The sequence below is a fragment of the Panthera tigris genome, chromosome B1, assembly GCF_018350195.1.
Source record: "Panthera tigris isolate Pti1 chromosome B1, P.tigris_Pti1_mat1.1, whole genome shotgun sequence".
Classification (NCBI taxonomy): Eukaryota; Metazoa; Chordata; class Mammalia; order Carnivora; family Felidae; genus Panthera; species Panthera tigris.
Window position 1 is genome coordinate 145,728,637 of NC_056663.1, and position 24,865 is coordinate 145,753,501.

General features: G+C 35.7%; 1 long non-coding RNA gene across 4 annotated transcripts in view; it reads left to right on the top strand.

The window, feature by feature from the left end:
* Window positions 1–1,615: 1,615 nt before the first annotated feature.
* The window catches only part of LOC122238020, a 75,459-nt gene continuing 52,209 nt past the window's right edge, over window positions 1,616–24,865 (top strand). For all 4 annotated transcript variants that reach the window (XR_006216954.1, XR_006216952.1, XR_006216951.1 and 1 more), the window contains exons 1-2: window positions 1,616–1,794; window positions 22,805–22,877. This is a non-coding gene — a long non-coding RNA (uncharacterized LOC122238020). The remainder of the gene's footprint in view (window positions 1,795–22,804; window positions 22,878–24,865) is intronic.

The following is a 24,865-nucleotide window of genomic DNA, read 5'->3' on the forward strand; positions in this document are numbered from 1 at the left end:
TTCACAATGATTTTTGGTATAGTTGGATTGATATTTATCATATTCATTACTGTTTTCAACTTGTTGCCCTTGTTCTTTGTTCCTATTTTTATCTTCCACTCTTTTTATATCTTTTGTGGCTTTAATTGGGCACTTTATATGATTCCATTTTTTATCCTTTCTTAGTATATCAATTACACTTCATTTTTCAGGGTTTTTTTAGTGGTTGCCCTAGAGTGTGCAATATACATTTATAACTAATTCAAGTTTACTTTCAACCAACACTATACCACTTTCAGGTAATGTAAGTACCTTATAGTAACAAAATAATCCTAATTTCTTCCTCCTGTCCCTTGTATCATTGCTGTAATTTATTTTACTTATATATAAGCATATGCAAGAATATATATATATAAGATATTTACATACGATTCATAAATATATTGTTGCTATTATTATTATGAATAACTGTAATCTGTTAGGTTAATTAAAAATGAGAAAATAAACGTTTTTACTTTACCTTCACCTTATTTTATTTTACCTTATTTTTTACCTTTACCTTATTTATCTTTATTTATTTTACCATACCTTATTTTACTCCTTCTTTGATGATCTTCCTTTCTTTATATAGATTTGAGTTTTGACCTATATTATTTTCCTTCCATCTAAAGAAATTCTTTTAATATTTATTGTATGGCAACAATTTTTTTTAACTTTTGCTTGTCTTTATTTTTCCTTCACTTTTAAAGGATAATTTTGAAGGATACCGAATTCTAGGTTGGTGATTTTCTTTCTCTCAACACTTTAAATGTTGCACTCCACTCTTCGAGCTTGCATGACTTTTGAGAATTCGGATATAAATCTTTCTTCTTCTACAGGTAAAATGTGGTTCCCCCCCCCCCTTTGGCTTCTTTTATGTTTTTTCATTTTTGGTTTTCTGTAATTTGAAAATGATATACCTAAATATAGTTTTTTATTTTTGATTTTGTACATTTATCCTGCTTAGTGTTCTCTGAACTTCCTGGATCTGTTGTTTGGTGTCTGACATTATTTGGGGGAAATTCTCTGTCATTTTTTTTTCAAATATTTCTTCTGTTCCTGTTTCTTTTTCTTCTCCTTCTGGTATTCCCTTTATGTATATGTTACACCCTTTGTAGTTTTCCCGTAATCTTTAGATATTCTAAAATTATTGTTCAGTTGTTTTTCCTTTTTGGTTTTCAAGGATTCTATTTATATATTCCCTAACTCAAAGATTTTTTTGTTTTTCTTAGCTGTGTCCAGTCTTTAAAAGCATTTCTTCTTTTCTGTTATACTGCTTTTTTATCTCTAGCACTTCTTTATGGTTCTTTCTTAAGATTTTCACCCCTCTGTTTACATTGCCCATCTGTTCATACATGCTGCCTACTTTATCCATTAGAATGCTTTGCATATTAATTATAATTGTCTTATATTTTTAGTCTGATAATTCCAAAATCCTTTCCATGTCTGGTTCTGATGCTTACTCTGTCTCTTCAAATTTTGCGTCTTGATGCCTTTTAATTTTTTCTTGACAACGGGACATGATGTACTGGGTAAACAAAACTGCTGCTAAATAGAATGTTAGTAATGTAGTGGTGAGATGTGGGGGGAGGGGAAGTGTTCTATATTCTACAATTAGGTCTCAGTCTTTTAGTGTGCCTATGCCTCTGGGCTATAAATTCATATGTGTTTTTAAGTTTTTCCTTCCCTTCTGAAGTGAGACAGGATGAGTAGGGCAGGTTGGACTTGGGTATTTCTTTTCTTCAGGTCAGTTTGCCTCTGATATTACCTTGGCAGGTAAGGCTCTGGTTAACTACTTTCTCCTGAGGTCAGGCCTTGATTATAAAAACAGAATGGTCTGTCACATTTCAAAGTCATTGTATCCCTGCCCTCTACTCCCATCCCCCACTTGCTAAAAGGCTGAGATGATTTTTCTGAAATATTTGCTGTGGGAACCTGGCAAAACTCCTGAAGGCAAATCTCACAATATGACTGGTTCTCCCTGGAGTCTTTAACTCTCAGAGTTGTCTGCACTGAGCCTCTAGCAATTAATCAGTTATAGTTCAGGTTTTCCTATCCCTTCACTGTTTTCCATGGTGGTTTCTGCTTGTGAGTCTATTCAGGTAAGCCACTACTCCCTGCATTTGCCTGTCTGTCCCTCCAGCCTTATGGGCACCAGTCTGTTCTATGTCTTCCCCCTCTCTTATGGAACCAAGAAGAGTTAATGATTTTTGTCTGTTCAACTTTTGACTTGTTGTTAGGATGGAGTAGTGACTTCCAAGTTCCTTATTTGTGTGATATTGGAAACTGGAAGTCCCTTCAACTATTTTTTTTAATGACATGGCATCAAGTTGATATACTACTGGAGACACTTAACTCCATACATGTTCCAGTTGCCAACATATCTCTGAAGTGTGTGGTACCTAAACCTTTACAGAGGTAATCAAGTTAAAATGATATCTTTAGGGTGGGTTCTAATCCAGTTTGATTGGTGTTCTTACTAAAAGGGGAAATTTGGAGACAGATAGATACACATAGAAAAAAAGACCATATGAAGAGACACAGGGAGAAGATGGTCACCTATGAGCCAAGGAGAGAGGTCTGGAACAAAATCTTTTCCTCACAGCTCCCAGATGGAACCCACACTGCTGACATAAGACTTGATTTCAGGCTTTTGGGCTCCAAAAGTGTAAGCCAATAAGTTTCTGTTGTTTAAGCCATACAATTTGTGGTACTTAAAAAAAAATTTTTTTTAATGTTTATTTAGTTTTGAGAGAGCACAGGTGGGGAAGGGGCAGGGAGAGAGGGAGACACAGAACCCAAAGAAGGCTCCAGTTTCTGAACTCTCAGCACAAAGCCTGATGCAAGACTCGAACCCACAAACTGCAAGATTATGACCTGAGCCAAAGTTGGTGCTTACCTGACCAAGACACCCAGGTGCCCCTTGTGGTACTTTGTTATAGCAGACCTAGCAAGCCTATGTAGGTTATATAGAATTGTTCTCAAGTATAAAAAATGCTTATTACAGATAAGATTTACTTAATCACTTCTTTACTTAATCACATTATTAGGAATATCTAAACAATCTAAATATATTAACACATTATCATTCCCTCTTTGAGAAGTAAAAACCCGCTCACAGAGGGATTTCTAACATTGTTCTAAGTCACCCAGTTTGAATTTTGGTAGCTGGCCTACAGAGTCCATACTTTTAAGATTACATTGTCCAGAGAGAATGTGCCAAATTGTAGGATTATTTATTTATTTTTCCAGAATTTAGGAAGATTCCATTTTAATTGGTGAGATTTTTCAGTGTTAGTGCTGGTATTAGTTTTCTGTGATTGCCATAACAAGTTGACACAAATTGGGTCACTTAAAACAACAGAAATTTATTCTCTCACAGTTCTGGAGGCCAGAAGTCTGAACTCAGGGCTACAATCTCTCCAGAGGCCCTAGAAGAGATCCCATATTTTTGCATTTTCCAGTCTCTGGTGACTCTTTGCATTCCTTGGTGTTCCTTGGCTGCATTACTCCAATCTCTGCCTTGATGGTCACATTGTCTGTGTGAGCATATCCTTTCTATGTATCTTATAAGTCCACTTCTCATTGCATTTAGGGCCCAGATAATCCAAGATGATATTTTCATCTCAAGATCTTTAACTATTTAAAAAATGAGGTGATATTTACAGTTTCCAGGGATTTAATTTGACATGGACACATCTTTTGGGGGCTCACCATGCAAACCACTACAGTGCTATCTTGTATTTTTAAGTTAATGAAGTTTTCTTGTGATCACAGTGAACCAAAATCATTTGGGTAAAAAACTAATGAATAAATACAGTGACAAGAGGGAAGGGAAGGAGAGAGGGAGGGAAGGATACGAGGAGATGAGAAGAAAAAGTTACCGCTAGGGAGAGTGACCATTACAAACCACTATATATTTCAATATTTGCTAGCAAAGCTTAATCCTTGTTATTTGAGAATAGTTTAAAATAAGTGAAAAAGTTATTGATTTGTTTGGGAAAAGTATAGTTAAATATTTGTATAAAAATGGGGGAAAAGAATTTTTAAGGCAACTGAGATGATCTATTTTAAAATTATAAGCCCTTCAAAAGAGCATTAGCAGAGAGAAACAGCAATTAAGTCATCATCATAATCTACAACAGATCTGTCTTCCTACCTCTGTTTCTATGGCAAACAAATAATATTTCAGCATAGTTTTGTACTATTACTACAAGACTAAGAAACAGTTTGTCATTGGCAAGCCTTGTGAATGCAAGACATCAATGAGTCTTCTGCATATGAATGTTCATAATAACTTGCCAAATCCTAGTTTAAAATGCAGAATTATAAGAAACTGAAATGTTATTCATCATAAAGTTGGACCTTTCTTAACAGCTTTTCACACCCTAATAATAATATAACAATGAGCATGAACAGACAATTCACAAAAGACATCCTATAAACACTAAAAATGAAGTTCAAACTCAGTAATAAACAAATGCAAGTTACATATTTTTATCCAACGGAGTGGCAGTGATTAAAAAGAATAATGATATCCAGCATAGTAAAATATGTGAATGAAAGGGCGTTTTTGTAATTACTGGTGGGGTGTAAACTAGGATAAATTTTCCTAACAGAAAGTCTTCAAAATGTGCAGATAGTTTGACTCAACCATTTCAGTTCTAGGCAGTGTATCCTTAGGATATAAAAACATATGTACTCAAATATGTATGCACAATGAGACTTTTTCTAATATGTTTATTTTAGTTACAAATTATTTGGATGACACTTTTGCTTTTGAAAAAAGAAGGCTACAGGGGTGTCTGGATGGCTTAGTCAGTTGAGCATCCAACTTTGGCTCAGGTCATATCTTGTGGTTTGTGGATTCAAGCCCTGCATTGGGCTCTCTGCTGTCAGCACAGAGCCCACTTTGGGTCCTCTGTTCCCTTCTCTCTGCCCCTCCCCCATTCATTCTCTCTCTCTCTCTCTCTCTCTCTCTCTCTCTCTCTCTCTCCACCCCCCCCCCACCCCCGGTCAAAAATAAATAAACATTTAAAAAAACTGTTGAAAAAAGAAGGCTACAGAAGGATATGAAGCAATTTTGTGAAAAGCATATTTTATTTACGGATCTTTTTCAAATATATGTTTCACATACTTATTACACAGAAAGAAACATCTTGCAGCAAAAACATTAAGAATATTAACTAGAATAGATATTGAAAATAGATACCAAGGTTATGTGAAACTTTTAAAATACTTATTACTTGTATTCTAATTTTTTAATAATGAATTTGAACCACATGAAAAATAAACAAGAAAGTATTTTAGTGATATTTAAATCACTCTTTAGTGGGTTCTACATCAAAGAAACATTGCCTATATGCCTATATGTTAGGCAATGTTTTATAAGAACAGTTTTTATATTTTCCCCATTAAATTTTGCATTGTGGACATATGTAGTAAATAAAAAATACACATAGAGATTTTTTAAGGTAAAAATTTGTAATTTGTTGCCATAGAGAAAAATAAATTTCCAAAACTATAAACAAACCCAGTAATATGTTTCTGCTTGCTTCACAAGGATAGGCACTAAAATATACAGTAGATATATGTTTGACAACTGAAGAATGTTTAGGACTCAAAGAAATAAGGTTAAATGAAGGGGGAATAGGTATTAAGGTAAAATAGAGATTTTCTCTTTTTATTCATGTTTATTCATATTCATATTTATTCATATTCAACTCAATTCAGTAAATATTTATTGAGCTTATAGTCATCATGTTCAAGAATGAAGAGGTTAATGAGCCATAGTCACTATTTTCCAGGAGATCAAGCCTGAATCCTCTCATATTCAAGAAATTTCTAGATTCATACAAGAGACACTTCACTAGTAGCACTCAAAAACACTGCCTAGGCAATGTGACTCTGAAATTCTAATTTTTTAGTTATTAGTTTGCTTTTATCCGTGCTGCACTGAATGCCATTATAGGCAGAAGATTGAAATTATAAACTAATACTTCCAAGGGGCACCTGGATGGCTCAGTTGGTTAAGCGTCTGACTCTGGGTTTTGGCTCAGGTCATGATCTCGTGGTTTGTAAGTTCGGGTGCCATATATCAGTCTCTGCACTGGCAGTGTGGAGCCTGTGTAGGGTTTCCTTTCTCTCTCCCTCTCTCTGCCCCTCCCGCTCTCACTCTATCTCTCTCTAAAAATAAATAAATAAACTTAAAAAAAACCACAACACTTCCTCAAAGTAAACATTATGATGCCTCTGTACCTTTGTACCTTTACCTTCTTCAATAGCAAATTGCTCTTAGCCCATTCGGGCTGCTCTAACAAAATAACAGACTGCATGGCTGATAAACAACAGAAATTTATCTCTCATAGTTCTAGAGTCTGAAAAGTCCAAGAGCAAAGTGCTGACATGGTAACACTTTGGCCCTTTTGAGGGCCTTCTTCCTGGTTCAAGCTGGCACATTTTCACTGTGTTCTTCAGGGTAAAAGGGGCTGGAGAGCTCTCCAAAGCCTCCTCGATACAGCACAAACCCCATTCATGAGGACTCCATCCCCATAGCACTCCCTAAAGGCCCCACCTCCTCATACCATCATCTTTGGCATTTACAATTTCAACACATGAATTTCGAAGGGACACAAATATTCAGACCATAGCATGCTGCAAGAAGAGCTGTAAATGTGACAGGTAACACTAGGGAATGGACTCTCAGTATTGGATATTGTGGACTTCATTTACTTTGAACTTGATCATCAAGTTGAAGGTGATTATAACTTTAACAGGTCTCTATCATCTCATGCTTTGGATCTGTTTAATTAAACATATTTTAAATATTTATAACACGTACAAATTGTATTAAAATATATAAATTTATAAAACACACACATGTTAAAAGGCAAAATAGAACCCAAAAGACTCAAGACAAAGGGGAAACGCTACTGTTTTTCACTCTTTCCCACCCTCACTACAGTTGCTATAGAGGCAACTATTTTAACCTATTTTCTTGCAGTGCCCTGCATGTTACTAAATAATACATCTATACATATTGCACTCTCTGCTTCCTGTTAGGATATTGAAGAGTTAATTTCTTTTTTTTTTTTTTTAATTTTTTTTTTTTTAATGTTTCATTTATTCTTGAGGGAGAGAGAGACAGCGCATGAGCAGGGACGGGGCACAGAGAGAGGGAGACACAGAACCTGAAGCAGGCTCCAGGCTCTGAGCTGTCAGCCCAGAGCCTGACGCGGGGCTTGAACTCATGAACCATGAGATCATGACCCGAGCCGAAGTCGTATGCTCAACCCACTGAGCCACCCAGGCGCCCCGAAGAGTTAATTTCTTAAACTTCCTTCCAACTTTACACTGATCCTTGCAAAGTAATCATGTATCTTAATTTTAGGTACATCAATTAACAATATTTGCATTAGGAAGAAGAAATAAATGATTCTTATAGTGTTAAGTATTGACCTTGGATTGGATTTCTTTTCTGGTAAAATTTTGTCCCCTAAAGCTGTTAATTGTTTTACATTTTATTAGAGGATTCTTTTATCAAAATGGTTATATTTCCTAACAGAACATCAGAGCCATTTTGCTAGAAAACACTACAGCCATAGTGTTGAGATTTCCTTTGTGTATGACCCTGAATAGGATGCACTGTGTCCTAGGTCACAAACCTTTTCCTTCTTGATGTACTCTTTGGTGTAAGGTTTAATGCACCCTTAAATATTTTCTAGAAAGTGTACAAAACAGTAAATATATGCAGTCATGCATGTCTGAAAGTCTTTAATCAACCCACACTTAAGATTGATGGCTTTTTAGGATACAGAAACAGGCAAAGAGCTCTTAAATATAAGAAAAAAGTAAGAGACAAATTAGTGCTATCTCACATTTGACTAATAGGTGTTCCAAGAAAGAGACAAATAGAACTTGGGGCAGGATGTTGTGGGGGAAAAAAATAAATAAATAAATAAATAGCCATAAATCTCCAAATTGAAAGAGCAAGCTGCAATTCTTCCTTGGAATTTTTAAGAGATATTCCATTGCCAGCTAGCATCTAGTGTTATATATGAGAAGTCTGAGAATATTCAGGTTTTCATTTCTTTGCAGTTTCTTCTACGCTCTGGAAGATTTTAGGATCTTTTTTTACCTCTAGAATTCTAAAATGTCATAGAGATGTGCTTTTCTGTCAGTATTTTAGAATACTCTCATTGTGAGCCTTTATGGTTCTTTAGTTCCAGCAAGTTTTTATTTTTGTTTTGTTATGTAAATTTGTTTCTTTTCCTTTTCTGAAACTCTTATCATGCAGATGTTAGATCTCCTAGATTTGTCTTTTATGTCTCTTATTTAAAAAAAAATTATTGTAGTTTTTTGTCGTTTTTTTCTATTTTTCTGAGAAATGTTTTTAATTTTATTTTCTAAACTTTCTGCTGATTTTCAAATATTTAATTTCCAAGAACTCTGTGTTTTCTTTAATTGCTTTTTATAGTGGCATGGTTAATGAAAATCAGTCTGTTTTGTAAACATATTGGAGGAAATCATTTTTATTATTTTTATTATTCTCTGATCTCAGTTTTCTCTTTTTCTTCTGGGACTTTTTTTTTTTCCTGTTTATCTTGTTTGTCCTTAACATAGTGGCCTTGTTTTTATGAAGCATGATAATTTTCAATTGTCCATTAAAAATCTGGCTGTGACCTCTCTTTAATTCTACTTTCAGTTGGCAGCCCTGTTAGTGATCAGAGAGCCAGGAGACTCACAAAATGTCAAAATACCAGACATCTGTTTTCTGGGATTCTTCATTATCTCCGGAGAAAAGCCTTCATACTCTTGTCTAAGAATTAAATTCCTGACTCCTCTTTCTCCTATCCAATCTCAGTGGGGTGTGTTAGTGTGGACATGGGGTTGGGATGAGTGTATGCAGACTTTGAACTAATCCCACGTTTCCAGCCCATCATCTCATTACCTACCACTGCCTTTCTGTCTATGGTTCTACAGGATATGTTGCTTCCTTTCTTCTGAGCCCTTTCTCCAAGCATTTATCCAAGCTAATGTTTCCTCTGAGGTGCTGCATCAGTTACCACTCTTCCACCTGCTTTTCATTTTCCAAAGTTCTGTGAAATCTGTCATCCATTGATAGCCCTCTCCTATCTTTTGGTAATTCTTGGTTTAACTGCATGTTTCTTAATCATCAAGTATTTGTCAAGTACCTGCTTTGCTTGTGTGCTCTGAAAGGTACAAGAGTACTTCAAGAAACAAAGACTGTGTCCTGAAGAAACCTATAATTAATGGAAGAGAAAAGGCTGATACAAGTAATAGCGATCAATGGGCAGTATTATACAGCATTGAATTATGGGCCCCAGTCTTATAGTACTGTGGGTGTTCAGAGGACTTGGAGAGAGCTCTGAAAGACAAAAATATTTCTGAACTTGTGGAAGAAAGACAATTTATTGAAAGTACATATTGTTGATCATTCTGGGTCTTTATTCTTTATTCAGGAATGTGAAGATTTTACAGACTATTAGGAAGGCTGACTGGCTAGTGCAAAGGTTAAATGTTGAAGAGTAGTAGCAACAGGTAATCAGTACTTTAGGGTTTAAACTTCATGTGATAGTAATGATGATAATAAAAAATGCAAGAATTTATATATTGCATGGAAGTTGATTTCTCATAACTCTGTTGAACAGATAAGAAAAACAAAGTGCTGATAATTTAATTTGTCCTTGAGTAAAAGAAAGGGTTCCAGGAACCCAGCCTGGGGATGTAGACCTGATGATTGGTCTGAGGCCCTTTTAAATGCATGTGGTCTAAAGCTAATTTCTGGTGATAATTTATAGGTTTTGTTTCTTTTACGTAAGAATTCTTGCACATACCCAGAGATGTTACTAGCTGAACATTATAATGCATAATTGTAAAGCAGAAGCATACTTTTACAAAATTATTTTGAATCATACCTTTTGTAGTCTTCATTGATCCATTCACTTGCTCCCTAATGCATTCAATATTTTATTCATTCTTTTCATGTAGGTGCTGAATGCTGGTAATGGAAATATGAGTGAGCAAAAGGCTCATTTTATGGATGTAAAGGGATAATATTCATATTTATTTGTTTTACATGATTCAAGCAACTAATTTAGTTTTTTGGATTATTAGCATTATTTCTAGACCATGCTAGTGTTTTTTTAATTAATTAATTAAAATTCCAGTATAATTAACATACAGTGTTATATTAGTTTCAGGTGTACAATATCATGATTCAACAATTCTATACATTATTCAGTGCTCATCATGATAAGCGTACTCTTAAACCCCTTTCTTTACCTATTTCACCTATCCTCCTCAATTTCCTCCCCTCTGGCAACTAGTTTGTTCTCTATATTAAAGTCTTTTTTTGTTTGTCTTCTTTGTTTATTCATTTGTTTTGTTTCTTAAATTCCATGTATGAGTGAAATCATATGGTATTTGTCTTTCTTTGACTTATTTCACTTAGCATTATACCCTCTAGATCCATCCATGTTTTTGCAAATGGCAAGATTTCATATTATATATATGAATAATATTTAATATTGTATATATGATATATATAATATATTCTTTATTTCATGTTAGTAAGGATATTCAATTTGAGTTTAATCATAAAGGATAAAGCAACAACCTAAATCATAAGAAGATAGCAAAACAAAGAGATTCAACATAACAAATTACATGGAATTTTCAGCAAGTCAAAATGTTCTTACAAAAGCAACTTTTGTGAGTTTTTTTCAAAAGCTGAGGTAAAGCTATGCTATTTGTATACAACATCTTCTTTATCCATTCATCTATCAGTGGACATTTGGGTTGCTTCCATATCCTGGCTATTGTAAATAATTCTGCAATAAACATAGGGGAGCACATATCCTTTTGAAGTAGTGTTTTAATTCTCTTTGGGTAAATACATAGTAGTGGAATTACTGGATCATATGGTAATTCTATTTTTAATTTTTTGAGGAACTTCCATACTGTTTTCCACAGTGGCTGCACCAGTCTACATTCCCACCAATAGTGCACAAGGGTTCCTTTCTTTCCACATCCTTGCCATCCTTGTTTCTTGTATTTTTGATTTTAGCCATTCTGACAGGGATAAGGTGATATCTCATTGAGGTTTTAATTTGCATGTCCCTGATAGTAAATGATTTTGAGCATCTTTTCATGTGTCTGTTGGCCATCTGTATTTCTTCTTTGGAAAAATGTCTGTTCATGTCTTCTGCCCATTTTTTAAGTCAGATTATTTGTTTTTTTGGTGTTGAGTTGTAGAAGTTCTTTAGATATTTTGGATGGTAATCCCTTATTGGATATGTCAATTGCAAATAATCTTCTCCTGTTCAGGGAGTTGTCTTTTTGTTTTCTTGATAGTGTCTTTGCTGTGCAAAAGGTTTTTATTTTGGTGTAGTTCCATCAGTTCAACTTTGCTTTTGTTTCCCTTGCCAGAGGAGATATATTTCGAAGAATGTTTCTACAGCTGATGTCAAAGAGATTACTGCCTATGTTTTCTTCTAGGAAGTTTATGGTTTCATGTCTCACATTTAGGTCTTTAATTCATTTTAATTTTGTTTTTGTGTATGGTATAAGAAACTGGTGAGGTTCATTCTTATGCATATAGCTATCCAGTTTTCTCAACACCATTTGTTGAAGAGATTTTTGCCTCCTTTGTCATAGGTTAATTGACCAAATAACCATGAGTTTATTTCTGTGGACTCTATTCTGTTCTATTGATCTATGTGTCGGTTATCTGTCATGATAGTGTTTCTGTTTTGTTTTTTCATTAAAGTCTACCCACAATCTGAAAAACAGTTCACCTTTCCCTCTTTCTGATAACCCTCGGCAAGAACACAATGGCCAGGTATTAGAGTTAACAAATATATCCCCAAAATACTTTTTTCCAAAATATTTTAAAAATATTTTGGGTTTAATAGAACCCAAAACACAATGTATTCAGAACATTTTCCCTCTTGATTTCTAAATTCTGACTCATTTATGTGTAACTCAGTGCTACATTATTTTGTGAGAGTGGTTCGATGTCCAAGATTTTTCATGAGTTTTTGACATTTATTCTTTTTCAGTCCTAAACTCCAAGAACCCCCACTCCATCCCACTCCCATCCCACCAGGAAAGCTCATTATATTTACACAGCCCTAAATATCCAGGTTCTGCTTAAAACCAAAAATACAAAAAGTTTGAGTGAAAGGCATATATTCATGGCCCTATTCCATATCTGCCCCTCCCACTGAATGAAGGATATTTCAGAAAAACAAGAGCTAGGGAAGGAAGGGAAGGGAAATTTCTTTCTACTAATGTTTTGGCTTATATGTGTTCTGCTGGATTTTCCCCACATGCAAGTGTGATCATGAAGATAGAGCAGGAAATTCTTTTTCCTTGAAGAATATACTGGCATGGGTATTTTTATTGGAACCTGGGCTTTTGTAAAAGCTATGTTGAATCAGAAGAAGAAACAGTGGTGGAAAGTTTCAGCCTCATTCTGTCTTCTCCTCCTTTTCACCCCCAAGGCGGGGGGGAACCCACAGAGAGTATGCAGCACATTCCAAGAGAGTTGATCATTACTGTGTTTTAGCAGTCCTTAAAACTTATAAATAAATACCAGGTTAAATTAACCTGGTGGAGCCTGTAGTTTCATATCTTTTCACTTTCCAAATGTTCCTATTATTTCTGTGGTCATTGCCGTTGTTATTATTACAGGCATCTCACTATGTTTTCAAACAAAAGGCTGGCTCCCATTTATAAAAATGTCATACGAATTAAACTCTCTGTAAAATTTTAAGGAAACATTTTAAAACTAAAACTGCACAGGTTCAATCTGAACTTCATTAATGGCCTCCTTGAAGCCAAACATAGTCTTGAGAGGCCTATTAGTGTGATCTGGAGATACTGAAGGCCCACATAGTTTCTTAGAGTCCAAAAATGCCTCCCTCGAGCTGGCATCATTCCCTGAACTGTGTTGTTTGAGGCCTTTACTGGGTCCAGGTAAAATTCACATCTTATTTCTTTCTCTTGATTCTGTCAGCTAAGAAAAAATATAAGACAGCACTACCCTGCCTGGAGAATTAGCAGCCAGACGAAGGGCCTTCTTTATTGGCAGGACTGAGAGAGTTTTTCTGCTTCCATGTAAGAGGAATGTCCTGATGTTGCCCTGTGGCGCATGCATTTATGGTTCCTTAATTAAAAATGCACATTCCCTCATGCTATGGCCAAATACATAACAAGGCATTCATGGGAAATAGAATTCTTCATAGGACCCTCAGTGTATCTGAATCTTCCTGAAAAGGAAAATTTATGAAGGCACTTCTGATCCTTAGGCTGTAGGATCAGACCCAGTGGTGAACAGGCTTACTTTTAAATAGCCTATTTCCAACTCTAGTAGGAATGACTTTCATTACTCATCCAACTAATATTTATAAATGACTTCCTATGTACTAAGCACCATCTTATGTGCTGGGAGAACAATGGTGAGCAAGACAGAAGAAATAGATCCCTCAAGGAACTTGTAATAGAGTGATAGAGACAGACACAGAAAAGCATACATTTTTTTAAAAGAATGTTTTGGATAATAACTCTAAAGAAAATGAAAGCAAGATAACAGGATGGAGAATAATAGGGTGTGTATATGTGTGTGTGGTAGGGGTGGCAGCTATTTTAGATATGCAATCAGGGAAGGACTTCCTAAGGAGTTGGCATTTAAGAGATATCTAGATATAATGAGACAATGAAGCATGGAATATCTAGGAAGAACCCATTCCAGAAGGACAGAAAGGTGAGGGCCAGGGCCCTGAGGTTGAGATGAGCTTCATACACTTTCGGAGAAACAAAACAAAACAAAACAAAACAAAACAAAACAAAACAAAACAAACAAAAACCAGTCTGGATTGAGGGAGTTAAAATAGGAGAAAGAAAGTATTAGAAGATAAAGTTAAAGTATGTGATGTGTTGAATGACTGGCCCAGTTCTTTACCTCTCACTGTCTCACCAAGGTTAAAATATATCTCTTGCTCCTTGACCTTGGGATTGTCCAAAGAAATTACATGGTTTTCTTTGGTGAATGGCAAGTGAGCAGAGACAATAGGATGGCAATTCTGAGCAGAAAATTTCAGAGGCTTGGCACATTTCCATTTCTACTGTAGCTAACTCACTGGTCCTAGGAGAAGGATGAGAGAGGCAGGTAGAACCTTCCAAATTGCTGCAGCCTGAGCAGTTCTGCCTCAGGAATGACTGGCTGAAACAGATCCACTAGCCAACTCACAGATCTGTGAGAATACATTATTGAAGTCTTTGAGTTCTGTGGTTGTTTTTCATGCAGCATACTGTGGCAATGGCTAATCAACACAGATACCTGATCATTTAGGATCTTGGGAGCCTTGTTAAAAAGCCAGACATTTCTGGGGCTCCTGGGTGGCTCAGTCAGTTAAGTATCCAATTCTTGATTTCAGCTCAGGTCATGATTTCACAGTTGTGACACTGAACCCCGGATTGGGCTCTGCACTGAATGTGAAGCCCAATTAAGATTCCCTCTGCCCCTTCCCAGCTAAAAAAGAAAACAAAGTCCGACATTCCTCTCAAGTGTAATGGAAAGCCATTGAGATGGTTTTAAGTTAGGAAATTTCACAAATTGAGTTCAGTTTTTATTTATCTATTTATTATTTATTTATTTATTTATTTATTTATTTATTTTTTAACATTTATTTATTTTTGAGAGAGGGAGAGACAGACCATGAACGGGGGAGGGTCAGAGAGAGAGGGAGACACAGAATCTGAAACAGGCTCCAGGCTCCGAGCTGCCAGCACAGAGCCCTACGCGGGCTCGAACTCACGGACCGCGAGATCATGACCTGAGCCAAAGTCGGATGCTCAACCGACTGAGCCACCCAGGCGCCCCGAGTTCAGTTTTTAAAAAGATTATTGCTTTAAAAGATCTTCACTTTCTGAAGAATAGACTATAGAAAAAAAGTGGTATCAGGCAGTTCAGGAGCAGTGATTCAGGAGGAAGATGTTGGTGGCCAAGACACCCCCTTGTTTATCAAGAAAAAAAAAAGTAAAAATAGTAAATTATGATTTCTATCTTAGCAACTTGGCAAATATATTAGTGAAATCAAAGGCATTAATTTGTTTTGTGGTAGAGATCTGTGCTTTACTACTGGTATGAGTGTTGATATGGTGTAATCAGTCAAATCTAGGAGAACTATTATCTTTTTTTCCACTGGGGAGGCAAGGAAACCCAGAGCTTGAAATTAGGAAGAATCTCTTCTGATGGCAATTTTTAAATATAAAAGGGACAAGCCAGGGCATGGAGAGAAGAAACCAAATTGTTTTGTTGGTGCTATACTTTCAGGCCTCAAGAACTAGACAGATATTATGTGGTAAGAAGGAAAGTGCAGGAAAGAGAAAAAGAGCCCACTTGGTCAGTAAGACAAGATAGCTCGTGTCTCAAAGGTCTCCCTAAATAATCTTGAGCAAGTGGTAGTCTTCCTCAGGTTTCTGTTTACCCACCAGAAAAATGGGATAATTGCCTGACCTTCTTTTTAGTTATCCTGAGTATACTCATATGCTAAAGTACTTTAACGAAAAGTATGAAATACTCTATCTATGGAAAGTAAAATTATTAAACTTGAAAACTAGTCAAGGTCTTTGCTAGTGAAATATAATTCGTACTATAAATGCAAAAATTCCTGCTAATTTACTTCAAATATTATAATTACTAACATATCCAGGGAATTTTCATTTTTACTGAATACAGGTTAGAATAATTCTGAGTAAGTGTGACCCACTGTGTCTGCTCTTATATTTAAATTTTGAGCTAATATGTCCTAACATGGTAGCAGAAAATACATTCAGACTTTAAAGGTTCTTTGCTGTTGTGGAGGTATTAGAGGATTTGAATTGTTCCAGACAGTGAAATTTAAATGCTTTTTTCTCTCTCAGAAGAAAAAAAAAAAAGTCTACTAAAATTACAGATAATTCCCCAAGTCTAGGACTTCACCCACAGCACACACGAGTTGTCCGTTCTAATGTTTGTGCTTAAAGAGAAACAAGAAATAATGTGAGCTCTCGTGCATGCTTTTCCAATCTCTGCTGCCCACTTCTCTACAATCCCTGTGTCCTTTGAGGGAAAATTCTCCTCCACTTACAACGACAACCATAAAACCTTCATGTGAACTGACATTTTCTAAACCAAACTGCCCACTTATATTTTATCATTTGGTAAAAAATATTCTTGATCTTGTGTTCCAAATTAAACCAAAATGAGGCCATAAGTGGAAAAGTTGGGTAAGGCAGTGAGGACACTGTCCAGAGGAGTGTGACCTGGCCAGCTGGGTTTCCTTCTCAGGTAATAGGGAATTTCAGAGCTGCCAGCAGAGGTGACCAAAAGGCAGAAGTGTTTCTTCATTTCCTTTACCCTTTCATGTCCAATAAGGCAGAAGGGAGTTCTGGAGGGAGCCCACCGTCCAGTCTGGGATTCAACCTCCTCACTTTGCACTGTATTTATGGCTGTTATTGTGGCCTCTTGCCTTGTACAAGCTGACAGCGGACTCTGTTGATTCTCCTGGTGAAATAGCAACAAGTCCTTCCTCTCCTTAGCTTCCTGGCCTTCATATCATCATATGTTGTGGGAAATTATAGGTGGATAAATCAAATACTTCCCCAAACGCAAATGTTGCTGTGACTACCACTTCTTGCTGGCAGCTGGAGGGCAGCTAGGGTAGCACTTGATGGCTTTTTCTGTTGAGATATTAATAGTTCCACACTGCTGTTTCAACTGAGTTGGTTCTTGATTTCGTGTTTGCTTTGGCTTTTTTTTTTTTTTTTTTTTGCATGAGTATTGTTTATAGCACTTCATGACCTATGGCCTTTGAGCTTTAAGGAGAATGTATGCACAACTGTGTGCGTGAATGAATATGTGTATTGTGCAGCTTGAGGATGAGAGGCTTTCATGATATTTTCAGAGGTCTGTGAGGCAAAAAAATGGGTTAAATACTGTTAGTCTTGCTAATAAAGGTGTCGCTCGGAGTAGCTCCAGGAAATTGGCGTTAAGCCATTAGGACACCATCTAACCCACACTCTGATGGGATATAATAAAAACCAGGGAAGCTACCCAGATTCCATTACCTAACTACTTTTAGACCTGAACTTGTACCCTCCTTCAGACTTCACATTCGAGAATCCTTCAGCTTAGAACCTAGATGTTCCTTTTAAGCCTACTACCTCATTATTGATAGGTTATTTGAACAATTTATCCTTTTGATTTGAACCTTCTTTGCACTGGATCAAAAAAGGGGAGAGGAATTTGGAAGGGCTAGCAGGGGGTTGGGGGGAAGAATGAGAAACTAGAAAAATTTCCCTTGTTTTTAATTAGGCTTCCTTGATGTCACTCCCCCGTTCTGAATCCAGAACCACAGATTTCAAGGTTCCAGGGCCTCTGACTAAGTGGGAAAGCAATTAGGACGGTAATTAGGACGTGTAATATAAGTTTTGGTGGTTCTAAGAATAAAAAGGCCTTTAAGACCTGTCTTTCATCTACTACTAATTCAAAGACTCCATTCCAACCATCCAAGCCATATGGAGCCTGTTTCTTTCAATGTCTAACAGATGAAATGGGTTACTTCCCTCTCTGACTTGGATTGACTTGACAGGCCCCAGAAGGCATCTGCACTTAGTTTGGTGCTTCCTGTTGTCTGGTTTCCTGAAGATGATCCTTCCTTTCCAGGATACTTGGACTAGAAGAAGGGTGTGGCTTGGCTTCTTATCTTTGTTCAGTCCTCCTCTCGAACTGCTTTATCAGACAGGATCTGACAATAGCTCTCTTTCTAACCTCTAAACATGTCTATTTAGCAGGTTGTATCATCTTTTCTTGATCTCTTTGTAAGTAATCCAGTGGATGGAAGAGCCCCAAGTGTGTAGGCATTTCCTGCCTTTAGATATTCTAGAAATAAGCTGCCACAGATTAATTTAGCACTTCTCAACTTTGCTCAAAAAATTTACAAACACCAAAATGAACAAAGTTGGAATAATAATAAAGATTGTTATGAAGCTAGGGGGAAATTAAAATGACTTTTTCAAATATGTATCACTGGAAAATAGAGGGTAAAAGTTTGGCCATATAATTTATTCTCCAAAGGGAAGTGAGTCTTTTGTCCCATGTAATGACTCCTCAGTCTCTGAAGGCCAAGCCAGAAATAATTTCTGTTTATATTCTAGTTCTTATTCTGTCTTGTTGACCATGGGTTACCTTGGGCCTTAATTCTTAATTATTTGGACCTCATGATTTCTTAGTTAGAACATTGTAGCTACTATAACTTTTGCATCTTTTAAATATTCCTTAATACAGAATCATTGTCTTAAACACTTCATATACCCACTGTAACTCATAGATTAGGCACATTTTGCCATCATCTGAAATCTGAGATACTTTGTAAAAATAAGCTATTTCTTGAAGTTACATTGTTTCTAAGTTCCTAGGTTGCCATTTAGGACACTGAACCACGAGTAACAAGTTGGTATCCATAGGAAGCCAAAAACCTGGAGAGAGAGGGAAATAGAATATAACATATGTTAGTGGTAACATGAATTATCCCAATGACATGCTTTAACAAAATGTTTTGTTCAGGGCACTCTGTTCAGGAGAATTGAGTTGAAGGTTGCCAACCAAAATGGTCAATTAGTGTCTAATCAAGACAGCTAAAATAAATAGTTGGTTCCCATCTTTGAGCATGTTTCATGTCTAAACTGTTTTGAATGAATTTGGCCTGCCTGACAGATGTCAACTGTGAGTGAGCCACCTGTGAGGCTGTAGTAAGAAAAGAGAGCAGACAGCTTAGGGCTGCAAACTGAACTCATCCACTGAACCAGATGCTTCCATCCCGACTTCGGATTTGCTCCTCTGCATGAGGGACTGATGTTGTGAAACTGAGGTCAGAGATTCCACAACCTGAGTTTACTTCAGAACTTTGAAATAGTCATCAATTCTTGATAATGTTTTGATAGTATGTTCTTGTAGCAGAATTCTTTTCTTTTTGTCCCTTCCCCTCTTCCTCCTTCCTTCCCTCCCTGCCACCGTCTCCTTCTCCCTCTCTCCCTATCTCTCTCCTTTCTTCCTCTCGTTTTGACATCTGTGCTTAACATTTCAATTTTCTATAGCCATTCTTACCTTTTTTTGTTTAGGAAAAGACATAAAAACCTGTTTTAAAGTTATATCATCTTTGATCCGATAGGAAAGTCTCCAAGATACAGAAAATAAGACTAAGGAAGGCAAACTGGGGCAAAGTTTTAGTATATTTTCACACTTACAATAAATAAAATCCTTTTATTCTGAAAATGTATTTTTCCTTTAATAATCAAAACATTTATTGCTCAAAATCCAACATTTGTTGGGGTTCTCTGTGTAATTGGTTATTTACTGCAACTGACCATGAATCTTTTGTCTTCATGTGAATTTCTCCTTTCTCTTTTCCGGTCTCTTTGCTAGAATATCTTATTCTTCTTTAGATTACTCTCCCTCCTAATGCTCCAAAATTGGAAATTTATTTAACATTTTTAGTAACCTCTGTTAACTTTAAAATATTTTTTCTTGAATTTATTTTCCCTAAAGTCTAATCCATGCACTGATTTCAGATGATTTTTTTCTTCATTAGCCCAGCCTTTCCCCACTACACTTATCATGGTCTTATGTGTCTCCTTTGTTCATGTTATTTCCTTCACTTTGTGTTCTTCTCTAATTCAGTATAACCAATTTACTCCGTGGACTATCTTGAAACTTGCTTTCTCCAAGGGATTACCATAACATTATTTACATACTAGAATTGTAACAATTTTCATTATGTGGCCTAGTTTCTTGCTTAAGTTTCTATGGCTCACATGATACAGTGACTTTATTTACAGCAAACATTAGAGCTGATTCTTCTCTATAATTCTTCTCCTATGCTTGGCACTGAGTAGATTTCCAAACTATATACTGATTGAGTACATTAACATTAAGTTTCTTTTTGTGTTTCCTCATTTATTTATGTAATAATCACAATGGTATACTACAGCTGGCATATACTGGCTTGTGGAAGCTGACTGTTAAATTTTCAAGAGTTTTACAAACTGTTGATATTAAAAATTAAATCAGATAAATGTCATGAAATCAATTAAATTAAAAGCAAAGGTAAAAAGGGGCACCTGAGTGACTCAGTCAGTTAAGTGTCCAACTCTTGATCTCAGCTCAGGTCATGATCTCACAGTTGATTCGTGAAATCAAGACCCACATCCTGCTCTACGCTGACAGCACAGAGCCTGCTTGGGATTCTGTCTCTCCCTTTCTCTCTCTCTCTACCCCTTTCCTACTCACTCATATGCTCTCTTTCTTTCAAATAAAAATAAACTGAAAAAACACAAAGGCAATAAATACTCAAAACTTATCACTGCTTAATTGTTTCTACACATTTTACTATTATCTGTGCTCTTGAGGTTATTTATATATATATATACCAAATGGCAAGATTTCATTCTTTTTGACTGCCGACTTATACTCCATTGTATATATATACCACATCTTCTTTATCCATTCATAAAATAATCTATATATATATACATATTTTACTACATTTATTACATAAAGTAATGTGTATATATATATACATATATATATATATATATGTATATATATATATACCAAATGGCAAGATTTCATTCTTTTTGACTGCCGACTAATACTCCATTGTATATATATACCACATCATCTTTATCCATTCATAAAGTAATGTAGTCTAATATTATTTGTAAATTATTTGTTAAACAACCTTTATATCAATACATTTATAATGAATGCATATAAGTATTTTTATATATGCACACTTTTCCCGATTTTCCCATGTATAAAATATTTAATTTCTTATATTTTCTTCCTTTTATTACCTAGTCCTATTTTCTTATTGTTTCTGTAAGAAGGTATTTCTTTTTTCCTTATAATATTAACTATTAATATATGGCCATCCAAAGAATCAGTCAGTTGTAAGGGGAAGGTAGTAAGAGAGGCAATATATTTTTATGGCATTTGTATTTACTTTAGAGAACAATTAATGTACCAAATTCTGGTATTCATGATGATTTCTTTTTCAGGTAGATTGTAGCCATTTGTTACTCAAAATTATCTAAGATGTTTGTGCATCTGGAATAACTGCCTACCTCACCCACAATGGTACCCGTTCAGGATATTTATTTTTTGTGTGTAAAGAGAGAGACTATAGGAAGTAGATAAAGATATGTAGCTTTAGAAATAGCAATAGGCAACCAGGCAAACACTCCATTAGATATTAAATTTTAAAACTTGGGGCACCTGGGTGGCTCAGTCAATTAAGTGTCCAACTCTTGATTTCGGCTCAGGTCATGATCTTATGGTTTGTGGGACTGAGCCCACATCGGGCTCTGCACTGACAGCATGGAGCCTGATTGGGTTTCTCTCTCTCTCCATGCCCCTCCCCTTCTTGCACCCTCAAAAAAATTAAAATTTAAAATTTATCAAGTAATGAAATTTTGGGTTTGTGAAGTGAATGGACAGACTCATTTAACTTGATACCACATATTTTATTAACTAATACTTTACTGTCATTCAGGGGTAATTCTAAGTTTCGTGAGACTGATGATTACAAAATTTAGGGGGCCCCCTTTTAAAAAAGGAATACATAATTATATGTAAAATATCAAGTTACAAAAGTGAATATTTGCTTAAAAATTACAAATTTCACAAAGCTGACACATAACATGAACGTTATAACATCTAGAAAAATAACATGCTAACAATTCATACTGCCTTTTCATATGAAGGCAATTATGCAAAAACATCTTTTATACATAGGATAGAAAGATAATTTAATTTTTCTTCTAGAGTAGTCAATAAAAATTTGTTTTTTATGACTCATAGTTAGAAAAATTTCCCTCAAATTCATAACTTATTAGAAATGTCATGTAAATGTTTAGGATTGTTGTCAAATCTGGGATAACCTCTTTCATATATCTTTCATATATGAACTATAAGATTTCAAGAGTTTTTGGTGTGTGTATAATGATTATTTGTAAATACTCTTTGAATTGGTACTCATTAACTATGTGTTATTGATGTCCTCATTGTAGTGATGTGTTTTATATTTTCTTTGTCAGTGTCAGTGTTTTTTTTTTTTTATCGAATCAACAAGAGATCAACAAGAACCAGTAAAATATAATAATTAGCCAAAGAAAGGGAATGGGCAAAATTATATTCTAGCAAAGGTGAGCAGCCCTGTTGGATAGAGTATAGTGTTCAGGTTAAGACAGGAGGGGCCAAGAGGCAAAAAATAAGAAAAAAAAAGTCTCAGAGTCAGAGAGGAGTAGGGAAATAATATCACTTCCTGGCAGCAGCTTAGAGATAAACGATCATAAAAAGGTCTACTGGTGGATCATTAATCATATGAAGGGTGGTCTAATGGAAATGATAAGACCATTATAGTGTCAGAGAAAGCCAAGTGTGAATCCTCGCTCTGCTACTTACTAACATAGGAGACCTTGCTACCAATGACTTACGTGGAAATGCCTGCAAACAACATACGTACATCCCACTAAGCCAAACGAGCTGTCCTCAAATCTCAGCCAGATCCCCAAAATGCTTGTGGCTCTTCCAACACCACCCAATTTAAGGGGAAGTGTGATAGATGAGAAATTTGAGTGGAAAAAGTCAGTAGTATTAATCAACTGTAGTGAAAATATCTAACATTTTGCAATTTTTGTTTGTTTTACATATTTCTAGGGGCTTCTCATGTGGCCTTAGGATGGACTGTGCTAGCGAGAGACCCAGAAGTTTATGTTTTATCAGCTTCACAGTAAGTGAGCCTCTGTTGGCAATGTCATGATGGGAACGGTATTTGGGGTGTTTCCTACACAACCACGATAACCACATCACCAAGGTGGAAATTGAGGCTAATTCTGAAGTGACTGCACTCTTGCCATTTTCATCTCATGCACTTATAATAATATCACCTTTCTCTGTGTGACAAAGGTCTGTCTTTTCACAGCTGCAGAAAGTAAAAAGTGCATGTTATGCACTACTGAAAAGAGCTTATAGAAATGACTATATTCATTTGCTGCTCTGGCAAACTTCAATTGATTGGAAAAGGCAAGAGGCAGTGGAAGGTCCACAGTAACATATTACCTGTCACACAAGGTTGCTCTTGAAAACTCAACACATTTCAGGCCTGAGGAAGATATTTTTAAAATATAAAACCCAAATTTCTTACTTTCTGAATATTAGGCAAAAAAGAACCATGTTTTTATAAGTGAAAAACATTGTTTGCAGTTCGTTAAGCTTTATACTATTGGATTACATGCTGACACTCACAAATGCTTGTTATAAAAGGCTTTTATTTTATGATATTACTGCTCCTCTACGTCCTTCTGAATGTGTTTTCTTTCCTCTACCAGGCCAGGGCTTGTTAATCTTGGCTATAAAATAGAGTCATGGGAGTACTTTAAAAAAAAAACAAAACAAAAACAAAAAAACAAACAAACAAAAAAAACCCAAAAAACCATCACCTAAGGTATCCTGAACTATTCCACAACTTAAAACAAACAAACAAACAAAACAAACCCTAAATGATTTTGACTCACACGGAGGGCTGAGAACCAATGTACCAAACAAATATTGGGGCAAGACATCTCTAGGTTAAACTTGAGTAAGTCCATTACTGTATTCAGATTTAGAAAGGAAATGGAGTCAGGCTGGTTTGTCCTAGTCAGCTAGCATTGCAGCTCCCCCTACTGGGAAGACAAGCTTTAAAAAATTAGTATTTACTCTATTTTCCATAAATACAGTTGGTTCTATTTCAGCTATTGGCAAAATAAATTCAATCTTGATTAACAGCAACAAAATACCAAATACTGTATTTTATAAATTAAATAGAATTCCTAGTTTTGCAGCCTTGGTAGAAGGTAAGGCAGATGTGGATAAACATATCAATGTGCTTCTTCAAACATTGAAGATTATTTGAAGGAGGCATTGCATTCTATCTTTACTTCATATCTCAACTTGATATTTATTCTGAAGAATTCCAACCCATACTTATTGGCGAGTGAAACAACTTTATCACAGAAAATAGTAAATAAGATAGAAATGTGCACTTTGGCTCCTGACCTATCTGACGTAACTTCTTCCTTTAACAACCCATTTAGGAAAAAGTACTCTGACTTTGACCTTTACTATTTTGCTAAAAATTAGTTTTGAAAGTCCTCTGATTTCCAGCTCCACTGTTGGGGGAGAGAAGAAAGAACGGTCTCTTGCTTCACTTTTCCCTTGGCCCAGAGCATAAGGGACTGGTGATCAGAGCTGAATCTAATTCATTTACATCCAACAAGTACCATAATATAGAAAATATAAGATAAAAATTTGATCTCGTCCCTTCCCTGAGAAAATGCATGCTAACAATCATTATAAGAAATAGTATCATGCAGTGGTGAAGAGTATAGGTTCTGATACCAGGTTCCTTGACCTCCAATCTGGCTTCACCATTAACTAGCCCATCCCAAACAAGCTACTTAATGCAGGTGTGCTCTGGTTTTCTCCTGTGTAAAATAAAACTGATATCAGTACCTATTTATAGAGTTACTTGAGGATTAGATGTCATAATATTTTTATAAACTACAGATCGATCACCGTCTGGTATACAGTGAGGGCTATATTTGTTAGCTGTTTTCATTATATTAACTAATACTTAGTTATTTACCTGTATGCCAGGTACTCTTCTTAGCATATATTACTACACATTATTTTAAAATTTTAACTTTTTTTTCCTTGTATTTTCTTGGTTTGCTCCCC